The sequence below is a fragment of the Oryctolagus cuniculus genome, chromosome 5 (genome assembly GCF_964237555.1).
Source record: "Oryctolagus cuniculus chromosome 5, mOryCun1.1, whole genome shotgun sequence".
Classification (NCBI taxonomy): domain Eukaryota; kingdom Metazoa; phylum Chordata; class Mammalia; order Lagomorpha; family Leporidae; genus Oryctolagus; species Oryctolagus cuniculus.
This window is the reverse complement of record NC_091436.1, coordinates 86,093,038-86,104,017: the sequence shown is the minus strand read 5'-3', so window position 1 is coordinate 86,104,017 and position 10,980 is coordinate 86,093,038. Positions and strand designations below refer to the sequence as shown.

General features: G+C 39.4%; 1 pseudogene; it reads right to left on the bottom strand.

Annotated features, from left to right (window-relative positions):
- Positions 1-9,178: 9,178 nt before the first annotated feature.
- On the bottom strand, positions 9,179-9,327 carry LOC127493286 (U2 spliceosomal RNA; annotated as a pseudogene).
- Positions 9,328-10,980: the final 1,653 nt, after the last annotated feature.

Genomic DNA, 10,980 nt, shown 5'->3' with positions numbered 1-10,980 from the left:
GGCATGTTGGTGAAAGTGTCTCAGAAACCACCAAAGAATTATAATTCCTACCAAGATCAGCCCCTTTGGAAAAGGAAAAAATATCTGAAGAGGTATAGAGGTGGTGAATGTGTTATTCTCTGAACAGGTAATTAATGTGTATGATAACACATTCAAAAGCTAGAAAGCTGCATGGTTCTTGGTCATCTATCTCTTAGTACCTTCTTTTGGGGAATTCTGCTGCTATCAGCTTCTTATGCACACAACGATTGTCTATTCACTTAAAAATACACCTAAGCGGCCGGCGCCGCGGCTCACTAGGCTAATCCTCCGCCTTGCGGCGCCGGCACACCGGGTTCTAGTCCCAGTCGGGGTGCCGGATTCTGTCCCGTTTGCCCCTCTTCCAGGCCAGCTCTCTGCTGTGGCCAGGGAGTGCAGTGGAGGATGGCCCAAGTGCTTGGGCCCTGCACCCCTGGGAGACTAGGATAAGTACCTGGCTCCTGCCATCGGATCAGCGTGGTGCGCTGGCCACAGCGTGCTGGCCGCGGCGGCCATTGGAGGGTGAACCAACGGCAAACGAAGACCTTTCTCTCTGTCTCTCTCTCTCACTGTCCACTCTGCCTGTCAAAAAAAAATACATGTAAGTATATATAACTGTCCCACATACGAGTATAATTGTAGCATACAATTCAGTACCTTGTTTTTACAACTCTGTTATTCTGTCAAATATTTAGTTCACCTAATATATGTTCTATATTATCCTCTGTCTTAAAATACAATAGTAATAAAAACAAAAAACCTGTCCCCTTAGGGAGCTTGTATTTCAGACAATCTTTCTATGTTACTGTATTAGTTCAAGCTTCATTCTTTACAATTGGTTCATAATCTATAATTGTATAGATGTCTCATAATTTATTTTACCATATGTCTTAGATTTTCCAGCTGCTTTAATTAAATGCCAGAGACTGGGTAACTTGTAAACAATATAAATTTATTTCTCACAGTTCTGGAGGCTGGGAAGTACAAGATCATGGTATAAGCAGATTCTGTATTTGGTGAGGGCCTGTCCCTTTGATGTCATCTACTTGCAAGGCATAAAAAGTAAAAGGGTGGAAGAGTGCCTAGCTAGTTCCCTTTAGTCCTTTTATAGTGACATTAATCCCATTCACCTCCAAGAGACTCCACCTTCTAAGATTATTACCTTGGGTTTAGGTTCCAACACATGAATTGTGGAGGCATAGTACCTTCAAACCATAGCACAGGCCTCCAGAAAAAGAAATCCCAGTTGGCACTGAGCACAAGGGCTGTTCCTGTAAGAACTAAGATCAGACCACAGTAGAATGAGGAGGCTCCTTTAGGCAGGGAGGAATCAATGTCCAACCAATAAATGATGGTTTTGCAGGAGAATGAACTCGCTCTGTATGCATCACTTATTTCCTAGAAGATAATCTATTCATGAGTCCTAGATAAGTCCTGTGAAATGACTCTCACAGCCCATATTAATGCTTCAAACGTGCTTATCAGAAAGAGAAAGAGGAACACTCTGCTTTTGTCCCTTCCTCTCAGTTCCTCTCCCATTTTCACTCCTTCCTTCATATCTTTCTCTCTCCTCCTCTCCGCTCCCACCTCTCCTTCTTCTAGATTTAATCTCCAAAATATGAATTTTTCAATCTTTAAAATTATCTTCACTGACATCTACAAGTGAGGCTCAAATATTCCTGCAAATACTGGGACTTCTTTGGCCCTTCTTCGGCCCTTCTTCTTTTCTCTATACTTCTTCTCACTACTGGGCATCTTCTCCACCCTGGATGTCAGGGAGAGTGCCCTGTTGTCCGTTCTGGAGTTCATAATTAATGGAGATTATGCCTACTTACTAACCTTGACCTTCTGGTCTTTCTATAATTTCATGTCACTCCTGCTGCTCTCTGGTCACATGCAGCATTTTGAAGAACTTAAGACCATAACATGAATAAAGTTATTTTTTGGGAAATGAAGATAAATAAGTCTGATAAGACATATATTTTCATCTCTGGCATCTTCATGGACTCATTATTTCTGAGATACAAGGAGTTGCTGAAAATGGTTTTTGTAAACACGTGACAGAGTCATTTGGTCCTTGAAGAAGCTCCAGCCACAGACCTTATTAAATATGTCATTATGATAACTTTCACACATCTCATTCTTTTCTCCCCACGTAAACCTTGGTGGCTGTAGATTTTGTCTTTTCACCACTCATCTGTGGGGAGCAACTCTGGACTAGACTAAGTTACTGGAATTAAGACTTATTCTATGCATCTGCTCTCCCACAATATGGCGCTGGGAGAGGAGGAAACAGCTTCTACACAGCTGCCTCCAGTTCAACCAATAAACAGCAGGACCTGCTCCTGATTGGAGGAGAGCAGTGTACTCGGCGTGTGGGTAGCAGAGTTGGGATTGGTGGAAGAGGACTATAAAGGAGGAGAGAGACAACATGCACAAGGAACACCTGAGGAACACCTGTGCAGCCCCCGAGAGAGCCGGCCGGTGGTGTGCCGCTCCCCGGCGGAAGTGGGGAAAGTGGCTAGGGGGAACCGCCCTTCCACGGAGGTGGAAGGGTCGGTAGCCAACCCGGGAAGAACCAGCAGCAAACCCGGGGAGGGCCGAGCAGACGAAAGAACAGCGCAGGGTCCTGTGTCGTTCCTCCACGAAGACGGGGAGCGACACTCATCCACTTTGTTAATATGGGCTTACAACAAAAACTTTATGCAGATCTAGAAATTGGTAGACAAGTAAGATCTTATTTGAAATTTTAAAGATGATTCAGGCCAAGAATAGAAAAAAAGGTTTTGTAAAATGCTGAAAGCTCAATAAGATAAGGAACAGAGCACGCTTCCTCTAAACGAGCTTCAAATGACATTCAGCTCTGGAAATGAGCTTGATTTAAGCTTTGGTATGCTCCATCAAACTCAAGACTTCCAACTCAGATGATGCGTTAGTTATACCAAGTGTAAAGCAGAAAGTTAACCAGACTCAGTTGCCTCTGTGATAAACAGAATGGCTATGTGGTAGAGCAGGAAACTGACAGAGAAGAAGGCCTTAAATACAAATGTTAAAGTGATGCAGTCCAAACAAATCACAGATGACTTGCAGTGACAATGTTAAATTGTTTTTTAAGTACATAATGAATGAGAGGGATGCTCTATTTCTAACCTATTCTGGTTTCTAGGAACCACAGAAGTGCAGCAAATTTATTTTTCAGTGGCAGAACAAAGACTTTAAAAACATTCATAAACAACACAGAACAGAAATTACTATGAAGAAATGACTTTTATATCACAGAACTCATTTGTGAGTGACTTTTAATAGCATTGTCCTCAGAGGCACCAACATGTGCTCTCATCCTGGTTGTGATGGTTCAGAACTTGAGAAAGTTTCTCAATTTTCTTTCCTATAATGAGAAACATCTTAAAGTAGGTAGAGTGGATCCATCAAACTAGCCTGTTTTCCTTGACATACAGGAAATAATTATGCTCTTTTGCCCAAAGAATCTATATTTTTAGCTCCTTGGCCAGTGGAGTTTAGTACAGCTTGGAACAATTGTCTAATGGAAATTTCTTACTTCTTACCCACCTCATATAAAAATTGTAAAAGCTGTAGGGTGTTAGGTTTGGAAGAGTTTGGAGTTCTGGCCTTTCATTCCCCTAGAAAGGATAGATGGAAAAAAGAGATGAAGACCAACCTCAATAGTGACAGGTTGCTTTGTTTGAAGCAAAGAGGTTGGTGACAGTCTGTTCTTGTGAACAGACTGCAAAGTGCAATTTAGAGCTCAGTGTGCATTTAGAGCTCAGGTTTTATCTGGTCAAGGAGGGAATTTGCCACTATGGGAAGGGAGTATAAGGCAGCTGGCAGAAGAGTAAGGAGCTTTTGGAAGCCTCAGGGTACTTTCCTCTTATTTGTTTCAATGCTGCCCTATACTCTTCAGCTTCTCCTGGTTGTATACAAGGGGTCTTCCCTCATGACTCAATAGACTCAATTTCGCACAAAATGTCTGTGGAAATTTGACATTCATAAAACTGGTTCTAGTTGTAGAATGAAAATATTCCTTCTTCAAAAAAAGTTCTCTTGATTTACTATTATATTTTAGTATAGAATTCTGGATAGTGAAATAGCAAGAGATTATTTGACTTCAGTATCCTATCATGCAGGTCATGTTATCCAATATGTCATGATTAACTGGAAGATTCCTGTAATCATTTTACCATAATCCATATGATACAAACATCATTAGGCTTTAAGAAGTCTTGGGTAAAAATAAGTGGTCTGAACTGGAGGTTCACATTTCTTAGCACCTAATGCTGGTGCATTATGAACTCTCCCTTGTCCTGTGCTTATTGCTTCATGGGGAACTTCATTGCTCTATGATTACTTGCTGAGAAAGAAAAGTTTTGGTTCTCATTTATACATGACTTTGTAAATGCTATAGCACTCTTCAGTAGTAGATTGCTTAAAAATTACACACTGATTAAGATGTGCCTCTGAAAGTTTGTGGGCAAGAAGCATACACCTAGTGGGGAGAATTTTGAGTTAATGCATCTAAGTGTCTTGTTTGTTCACAAAGAAAGACATCTGGAGGTAGAGGCACACTGATTCATGGGAGATGGCCAGTGGTTTGCCTGAACAGTCAAGCACTTGAAAGGAATAATAATAAAGGATGACTGACAAGAAAATTAGAGAAAGAAGATAGCAGACGGGTCTCTCTGAATGGGTCAAGGGAGATATTTTTGCTTGCCAAAATATCTACTCTGCAGAGGAAGTCTCACAAAACCAATGGGAAAAGACAGCTCATTCTGTGTTTGTGTTTCAATGACTTTGCCCAGCCACAACAGTACTTATTTATTTTTATAACTATAGTAGCCTGGTAGGATGTTACACATAGGACTCAATCACCTGAAATTCCTCTTCATGTCTTTGGGAAAACAGCTTTTAGAAATACACTTTTTACCTGAAATGACTGATTAATAATAACTAAGAAACAACAGGTTGCTGCTCCAGAAGGAACTCAGGCTATCTGTGTGGTAACTCTCACTGTTTTTATGTCCACTGGTAATAGTTAAAGTAAATTCAAACAGTCAACACTACCATATTAGTCAAATTTTCATTATGACAGTGAGATACCTAAGAAAAGCTAACTTTAAAGGAGAAAATGGTCATTTAGGTCACCATTTTAGAGGCCCAATCCAAAATTAAGCAGGTCCATTGCCTTGGCATCTGGCGAGGGTGGTGGAGGATAGGCAGAGGAAGGATCACATGGCAAGCCAGGTAGCAGTGAGAGTACCTGGACACAACTTCCATTTTATAACCAATCATTTTGCAAGAACTATTTTTGTAGGGTCTCCATTGCATCTTCATCTTCACAGCTCCACTAGGTATCAGAGGTTCAACTCTACAGCACAACTCTCTGCCTGGTCTCCCAGACTTCCCTTTGAAATCTGAGTGTAAGCTGCCATGATGCCATAGCTCTTTATTCTGAGCACCTGTGAACCAAGTGCAATGTCAAAAACACCACTATATGCCACCAGGTGAACAGCACCTGGATTTGTTTGAATTACAGATGCAGATTCAGAGTGCTTTATGGGCTGAACCAAGGGAAATAAACCCCAAGGTGGTCTAGGGTGAGTAAATTCATTGAATGTGTTCCAGGGCTTCAGGAAACAATTCTGCCCTTCCAGGCCTTCTCTTTGGCCAGCAGTTTCTCCAGTTCATTCTCTCCCAAACTTGCTTTTTCTTGCTTCTTTTCTGGTCAGGCCATCTGTTTTCTAAATACTCTTGCTCTACTCACTTTTGTTCCTGATTCTCACTGTAAAACTTACTAAAAGTGACCAATGACACTAACACTGCAGCTTGACATGCTTTACTGGCTTGAAATCTCTTCCACTAAATAAATAATGTATCACCTTCAAGTTTAGCCTCTTTCAAAGTCTCAGAGAAAGAACACAATAAAGTCAGAATTTTCTGCATGGTTTAACATGGGTAGCCTTTAGTCAAATTCCCAATAGAATTCTCATTTCTCAGAATTAGTGCTGTCTTTGCTATCTACCTGTTCATAAGCAATCTGGTAAAAATTACTTAGTCAATCTCTAACATACCCCAGTTCTTTTCTAGGTCTCTGATCCTTCACAGAATGGTCTATATTCCCCCGCTTATAGTATTTTAGTCTTTTCCAAGACTAATACTCCAAATTCTTCTGACATGTGACAATTAATCAATTCCTATGCTTTTATTTATTGACTTTTCATTCCTACAATGAAATACCTGACGCTAACTTTATGAAGAAAAATGGCTTATTTAGCTCATAATTTTGGAGGTTCAAGTCTAAGATTGAACAAACCCATTGGCCTGACATCTGGCAAGAATGGCAGAGAAAGGATCACATGGCATAAGAGGCAGCAGAGAAAGAGTTACTTGGCCCAAATATTTTATAATCAATCATCTCATGAGAATTACCCTTTAAGGGGATACCCTTAAATCTTAGGCATACTTTCTAAATACTACAACTTTGATTAAAATTCTATGCACTCAGTATCATTAACTTATGACTTTTGGGGTTAAACAACCTCATTAATTTGATAGATAAATTTTATTCAAACCATAGCAACCACTAATGTCTCAGGAATGCAAGTATGCAAGTTTGCATCCATTTTAAAAATATTTATTTATTTATTTGAAAGGTGGAGATACAGAGAACAAGCAAGAGAGAGAGAAGAGAGAGGGAGAATTTTCTTATGCTGATTCACTCTTAAAATGGTTGCACTAGCTTAACCTTCTGTGCCACATAGCCAGCCCCATCAAATTGTTTGTGACAAACCTTGATTAGAGCAAAAGGATCTAGAGTTGGAAATAGATGAAGATATAAATACCAACTTTATCCTCAGTGGAATTGAGGGTTTAGTAGCCAGGCATGTATTCCTCCTTGCTGTTGCTGTCCAGTGTATTTATCTTTTCAGAAGAATGTTGTGAGACTTCAGATTTTATCGCTTCACCCCCCCCCCCTTAGATTCTCAGTCACTAGCACCACATCAGTCCTCCTATTTCCCATATGTGGCCAGTAATCTTCAAAATTTCTAGAGCCTTTTGGCTTCTTCTGCTACATCCCAACTTGTATTTAACATTGCAGTACTTTTCAGGGAATGATATTTACTTTCTGAGAGGTGACAAAAGGGAAGGGACTATATATCACAAACAGTTAAGCATGGAGGAACTAATTCCTCTTTGTAAAACTTTAATCCACTGGAGATATTTGATAGGAAAGATATGGGACTAAATAGTAGGCCTTGAGAGAAATTCTCAGGTATCCAAAGTATGAAGGGAAAAGTATGAGAATTCAAGGTAAAATATTAATTTTAAAAAATATATCAAGACTTGATTTGTGGCCTAATAAGTGGTCTACCCTGGGGAAGCTTCTATATTTCTAACAAAAAGAATATGTATTCAGCAGCTGTTGAATGAAGTGTTCTATAAACTCTGCTTCCTTTCTCCAACTGATAGACTTTCCTGAGTTATGGCTTCTTTGCATTGCCTTTTTGGAGTCATCTTGCAAAGTTGAACATAGAAGCCTATGTCTTTTTATGAATTGTTGAATAGCAGTGCCCATGATAGTCAACCATCAACTTTATTTGCCTTTTATCTTCCCTTTTCATTCACTTTGGCTATCTATGGATTGAATCTTCCAAATAAAGTATTATCAATAGAAATCTAGCTCCCCCAAAATCTCCTAGAACTCCTGGCCTCTGTCTTTTCCAAAGGGCCTGACAGTCAGAGCTAGGGGCTCTGGTAGTAAAAATAGAGATTACACAAGCTTAACAGTAGAAGGGAGGTGGAGAGAGATGGGGCAATGAGCACCAGTCACCCATGACAAAGGCTGTCCAGGCAGAAGACTGCCTAAATTCTTTAATTATCACTTTACTACTGGTAAAGACCCAATGAACATGTTTGATGTGCTCAAAAATAAAATATCTGGTGGGCACATAGTCAAGAATAGGAAAAGCAGTGAAATAGGATGGTATTTTTCCTTCTCAAAATTTCCCCTTATTTTATATGATACTTTTCTCAAGTTAACAATGTTGTTAAACAGACTACCCCTCCTGTTGTACTGGAAAAGGAAAAAGAGTGCTGTGATTCTCAGATGCAGGATACATGAAATGAGTGGATGAGGAAGGGTGTTACCTAGTGATATCATTATCTCTCTACACATGGCTTTCATTTTATTTCATCCCCCAAGCACTTCAAAATTCTAAGTTCATGTCTTTGGTATTATTTGAAAAGAATAAGTTCATAGAGTGTCTTGTTACCTGTAGTAAAGAATGCAAAGTAAGCCTTTAGGAATTTGATATTTCATTAATAAAGAAAGAACATTATATACTTCCATAATATTGAGAAAATATCATATATATATATATATAGAAAATATATGAATATATATTTAGGTAAGTGCCAAAAGTAATTTTTACTTTTTCTTCCATTACCCTTTGAAGTACACTATAAATACGAATCTACAAGATTTAACAACAAAAGGACATGCAAAATGTATAAATGGCTTGGGTAAAAGGTTTTTTTTTTTTTTTTTTCTTTTGGACAGGCAGAGTTAGACAGTGAGAGAGAGAGAGACAGAGAGAAAGGTCTTCCTTTCCATTGGTTCAGCCCCCAAATGGCCGCTGCAGCTAGTGCGCTGCGCAGATCCGAAGCCAGGAACTAGGTGCTTCCTCCTGGTCTCCCATGCAGGTGCAGGGCCCAAGGACTTGGGCCATCCTCCACTGCCTTCCCAGGCCACAGCAGAGAGCTGACCTGGAAGAAGAACAACCGGGACAGAATCCGGCACCCCGACCAGGACTAGAACCCCGGGTGCTGGCGCCGCAGGCAGAGGATTAGCTTAGTGAGCCACGGCGCTGGCCAAAAAGGTTTCTGTTGTTGTTTCTCGGAAAACTGTTGGTTTATCCCTAATCTACACTTACACCTCTGCAGCGCACAGCTACAAATCTTAGTATCTCAAACTCTTCATTCATAACATCTCTTTCTGATGGTCCACAATAGTAAACTATCAGCACCTCTTAATTAGAATAATGTTTTGATTCTAATATGGTAACAAAATATATTACTTGAAAAAATGTGATACATAGACAAGAAATATTTCCTCTTTTCTTTCATTGCTCTAAGTTCTTCAGAGGTAAAGTTGAAAAAATCAGTGAGAGCTGCCTATCAAAAGCACTCATGTCAAATTACATAATTCAGCTCTTTATAGTATGACATGAAATTCCTATTTGTAATAGTGTTGTCATACTACACTTGATCTTAGCCAAAAGGCTGAGAAGCGATGTAATTGTGTTGTCATAAAGTTCCATCACTGACTATAGATGGATATTTGGTTCAGTTGTGAATCACCATTTGCCACCAATTAGAGAACTTACTTGAGGTATTAGATCTTGTAACAAGAAATGTGCCAGGGGATTCCAATTCAATCCCATCAAGGTGGCATGTACCAATGCCATCTCACTAGTCCAAGTGATCAATTTCAGTTCACAATTGATCATACTGATAGGTCTAAGAGTCAAAGGGATCACATAAACAAGACTAGTGTCTGCTAATACTAACTAATAGAATCAAAAAGGGAGAGAATGATCCAACATGGGCAGTGGGATACACAGCAGACTCCTAGAATGGCAGATGTCCTAAACAGCACTCTGGCCTCAGAATCAGCCCTTAAGGCATGCAGATCTGGCTGAAAAGCCCCTGAGAGTATTTCAGGCATGGAAAGCCAAGACACTCTGGCAAAAAAAACAAAACAAAACAAAAACCTAAATGAAAGATCACTGTGAGTGAGATCCCAGTGGAAAGAACAGGGCCATCAAAGAAGGAAGTACCTTTCTCTGAAGGGAGGAGAGAACTTACACTTTGACTATGACCATGTCGGAATAAGATCGATGTCGCCGAACTCAAAAGGCTTCCATAGCCTTGGCAACTCATGACAAGAGCCTACGGAGATTACTGACACCATAAACAAGAGTGTCAAATTGTTAAGTCAGCAACAGGAGTTACTGTGTACTTACTCCTCATGTGGGATCTCTGTCCTTAATGTGGTGTCCAATGTGAATTAATGCTATAACTAGTACTGAAACAGTATTTTACACTTTGTGTTTCTGTGTGAGTGCAAACTGATGAAATCTTTACTTAATATATACTGAATTGATCTTCTGTATATAAAGATAATTGAAAATGAATCTTGATGTGAATGGAATGGAAGAGGGAGTGGGAGATTGGAGGGGTGCGGGTGGGAGGGAAGTTATGGGGGGGAAGCCATTGTAATCCATAAACTGTACTTTGGAAATTTATATTTACTAAATAAAAGTTAAAAAAAAATCTAGTAACAAGAGAATGAAATTTCTAATGTTTTTAAAATAGTTTATTTTCAAGAACAATTTTAGGTTCACACCAAAATAAAGCAGAAATTATAGAAATTTAGCATATTCTCGGTGATCCACCTAAACCCTCCTCCATTATCAATATATCCACTGGGGAAGTACAAATGTTACATTGATGAACCCACTTTGATACAGCAGCCAAAGTCCATATTCTACATGAGAGTTTACTTTCTATGTTGTACCCTCTTTGGGTTTGGAAATATCATTATACAATATTGTATATTATAGTATCACACAAATTAGTTTCACTGCCCTAAACATCCTCTGTGTTCTTCCTGTTCATCTCTCCTTCTCCCTATCTGCTTGAAAGTGCTAAGATTCTTCTTGTATTTTCCAGAATATCATAAAGCTGGAATTATACAAAATGCAGACTTTTCATACTGGATTCTTCCACTTCATAATATTCACTGATGGTTTCTTACTGACATTTTCATGCCTTGATAGCTCATTTCTTTTAGCACTGAAAATATTCAATTGTCTGGATGTAGCTACTGACCTACTGAAAGACATCTTGGTTGCTTCCAAGTTTTGGCAAGAATGAATAAAGATT